Raw genomic sequence first — 4,553 nt, forward strand, 5'->3', positions numbered from 1 at the left:
GAAGGAGAGACAACGCCTGAGAGGTGCAGAAAGCATAAGTCATAAGCCATCAATGTAGTTTAACCTGGTGGAGGTTAGGAAGTGGCCGAGCCATCGAGCTGGTTTAGACATATCAAAATGTAAAGACTGTGTGCGTCTCTCATTCGGGAACATGGAGTATTGTGGCAGGTAGCAGGAACACACCACGGCTGCCAGGAGCAACTGAGTAGCCTTAGTTGGCTCTACTACAAAATCCCACCCCCCTGGAACAGGCAATAGTGGGAAACTCGGGCTGCTGGTTGGCAGGGGTACTTATCTGAAGTCCATTTGACCCTTGAGAGGTAGAGCGGAAGCGTCAGGAATCCTTTTACGTTTACAAAAAGGGATTACATTTTAGACATGCTAAATTGTAATCTATACTGAAATCCATTTTGTAGAAAAGGGTAGTAGATAGTATATTTGTGTCATAGTAAAAGCCTGCTAAACAGCTGTTGTTGTTGTTGATGATGATGATGATGATGAAAGCATAAGGACTCCTTATATGAACCCAGGGAAGACAGAAGGGGCAGGAGGCGCTTCTTTCCTCTCTCCAGAAGACTGGTTGTACATGAACTTAGCATAATGAGAAACGACTTTAAATCTATACTTAAAAGGAAACCAAAGGAAGCTTAAGATCTTGAACTTGAACTGTAATAGTGGATCGTGGGCTGTTTCACCAGAGCGAGACTAATAACTTACCAGAACTCCATTGATCAGCTAGAACTCTGGACTTCCTAAGTCCAAACCTAAGAGCACATCGAGGAGAAATCTGGAGTGTCTTCATTCGTTTGTACCTCAAATCACTTTCTTATCACCATTTAGGCCTTCACTCGCATTTAGCAACCTTAAAACACATTTTAGTCCCTAGAATACTTTCCTAGATCTTTCTAACTTAGCCTCTTTTATCATCAGACCTTGCACAACCTTTATACTTTTTTTCTAATCCAGGTGTTTACCGTGAAGGAGACACCGGTGGTTGATCATTGACAGCAGTCACTGTAAAGTGAGTTTCTTTTGATAAAGAAACATTGCATCTGCAACCTGTTCTTCTCCACCATGAACCTGCGAGCAGTTCAAACCTGTTTGCTCTTCTAAGAAGATCCCTGGTTGTTTTAACCAGCTAACGAATTGACTATTGAACTAACAAAACCTTGGGGTTAAAGACCCTGGTAACAAAACTTAGACAGTTGTTCCAGATTCCTGTGGTCTCCATGGCAACATGAGCAGAGGTTGTCTTTGGCCATCAAACAGGCCCAGAAAATGAAAGGGTTTTTGTTGTTGTTTGTTTGTTTTTCCTGAGGAGGAGGAGCATGGAAGAGACTCCCTCACCTTGTCTTAGGCAACATGAGACAATAAACCCTCAGGGTGTCTGTCCTCTGTTTGTTTACAGTTCAGGCTGGACCTTCAGCAAGCAAGGCATTGAAGCAGCCTCAAATAATGGTTAATGTGTCACAATCCAGGTGGAGTCCTTTGCCCCGTGCCCTGTGTGTGTGTGTGTGTGGGGGGCACTGTTAGGATTTGGGAATGTCTGTCATAGTAGTTTAAACAGTTCATGCTATATTCAGCAGGTCTCTGACAGGTTTGAGGGCTAGTACCTACTAAGTATATCTGGGTTAAACAAGCCTTGTTTTTAGTTATCTGCTCTAAACTGTACCTTGCAAACATAAAACAGTAGGTGAAATAAAGCTTTATCTTGTAGTTCATTGCATCAGTTCCTAGCATGACTTAAAATATATTTCTGAACACATTAAACGTGGTCCTCTAGTATCAAAATAAAACTTAATCTATAAACATAACCCATAAAGAAATGGGGAAGTTTTTTGACCTTTATATGGTGTATCATTATAGAACATTAACGGTTTCCTGTTTATGTTTATAAAATATATATGGCTTACAAAAATCTAAAACTACATTATAGCTTAGCAATATTAGCAGAAACATTGCTAAACATATTTTCAAGGCAATGAATTTTCATCTTTTTAGTGTTGTAACCCTCCAAAGTTTAAAGTAATATTTTTATTACCTTAGTGTCTTCAGTAATATTAAAACACTTTCTTAAGAATAAAGACATAGAGCAACAGTGTAAACTATTTATCTAGACAGGACAGAAACCATACAAAATTCTTATCCCAATTTAAAAATATCTTTGGAGACCTGCTACCCTGGTGTGCTCACCTCATGTGGTGTTGCCCTTAACAAAGATGGCAGTGGAGCTATGGTTCTACTTTCTCCAGCCCTTAGCAAAGATGGTGGTAGCCATGTGCCTGTCTTCCTCCCAGGCACTATCTTCAAGGATCTGCAGGGCTCTGGCCAGCTGAAATGGCCATAAAGTTGCAGCTATCCAAGGGGGAGCGGAGCGAGGTAGGCTGCCAGGCCTCTTCCAGCTGTGGCTGCCCGGGAGTCGGTGGTAGGCGGTGGCACCAGCAGGCAGCTAGGAGCCAAGGTCAGGGCCACTGAGCAGGAAGTGGCTTCAGTAGGCTTGAGCAGCTTCCAGAGAAGAAAGTTTCGGGAGAGGATTCTCTTCCCTTAGGGTGTTACACAGCTCGATAACGCTCTTTGGTGAAATAACCCATGCACCTTATTCTTTGTAGATAGGATCTTTATAAACATTTGGGGGTGGGTTCGTGTCTAACGGCTTTCTGTTGACTTGGTCTGACATGTTAGGGATGCCTCATCTGAATGTGGAAGGAATTCAGTCCCTGATTGTCACAGGCCTCTCCATGGGGTGTCGCAGTCACGTGTTCCAGGACAGGAAAGTTTCAAGTGTCTACCGTTCTCAGTTATGAGAATTGCTGGGGTTCCTGAATCTGCTCTGCCTAACCAGGTTTTCTGTCTGGTGGCCCCTCAGCCGTGTGTTGTTTATATCCCAGAATGGAATCATGTTACATGGTTTAAGATTGGCTGAACATAGACTTTCAATTACTAATCCTGAGTTACAAGTTTTAACCATATCCAGTGATTTATAAGTCAATAATCCTGGTTTTTGACCCTAGACTTTAAAAACATGTCCGTGTCTGAAAAGGATGAGCAATAAACTATTTTCAGAGCTACTAATAAAGCAGAACAATATAAAATAATTTCCAAATTATCCATGTTTTAGTTAGAGTTTTACTGCTGTGAGCAGACACCATGACCAAGGTAACTCTTTTTTTTTTTTTTTTTTTTTTTTTAAGATTTTATTCATTTATTTAATGTATATGAGTATACTGTAGCTGTCTTCAGACTCACCAGAAGAGGGAATCAGATCCCATTACAGATGGTTGTGAGTCACCATGTGGTTACTGGGAATTGAACTCAGGACCTCTGGAAGAGCAGCCAGTACTTTTAACCACTGAGCCATCCAACTCTCCAGGCCCCAAGGCAACTCTTATAAAAGACATTTAAGTGGGGCTGGCTTACAGGTTCAGAGGTTCAGTCCATTATCATCAAAGTGGGAGTGTGGCAGCATCCAGGCACACATGGTACAAGAGGAGCTGAGAGCTCTACATGGTCATTTGAAGACTGCTAGGAGAAGACTAGCTACACCCATTCCAACAAGGTCACACCTCCAAACAGTGTCACTCCTTGGACCAAATGTATTCCAACCACCACAATCTACATTTAAATAATATTTGAATTTTTATTATATTAGATATAGTGGCTAGAGAACCAGGAGGTGAATTGAGAGAGAGGCAGGGGGATTTTTGTGATTTACAGGCCAGCCTGAGAAAATAGTGCAACTGTCTTAGGGTTTCTATTGCTGTGACAAAACACCATGTCCAATGTTGTGAGATGGATCAGTGGTTAAGAGCACTGACTGCTCTTCCAGAGGTCCTGAGTTCAAATCCCAGCAACCACATGGTGGCTCACAACCTCCTGTAATGAAATCAGATGCCTTCTTCTGCTGTGCAAGTGTATATGCAAGCAGAACTCTATACACAATAAATAAATAAATAAATAAATAAATAAATCTTTTTAAAAAATCTGCTGAACCTTGGCCAAAGCTTCTGTGTTTCTGCATCAGTATCTTTGCAGTCCTAGCACAACAGTCACTCCTGTAGGTGGGGTCAAGAGGTCCACATTCCCTCATCCTTAGAGCCCACTCGGTGTTTCTCTGGGAGGGGCAGGCTCTCAATATAACTCATCACCTCTAGCATATGTTGAGAAGCTGCAAAGGGACATGAATTCTCCACTGCAGAGAAAGCCCTAATCACCAGGCCACAGAAACAATTCCACCCAAATCTAGCGTGGTGAACCTCTAAGGTTATTTGGGTGATTTACAGAAAACCTGAGTAGGGCTTCACATGAGTGACGTCACTACAACCCCGACTCCAGCATGGGGCGTAACTAAACAAAGCCTCGTCCTCAGAGCTCCCTGTCCAACTTTCAGTCAGCTCCACTGACGAGTCTCTTCTCTCTGCCAGCGATCTCTTGTTGCTTATTTATCCTGGTGGAGGAGTCTGGGAGTCATGTAACTGCCGGAGCCTCTGCACGTTTAGTGAGACTGTGGACTTTTTTCTTTTCATTTTCCTGGGATTTATGATCCTTCCTCTGAA

This window comes from Micromys minutus (genome assembly GCF_963924665.1).
Source record: "Micromys minutus genome assembly, chromosome: 1".
NCBI classification, from domain to species: Eukaryota; Metazoa; Chordata; class Mammalia; order Rodentia; family Muridae; genus Micromys; species Micromys minutus.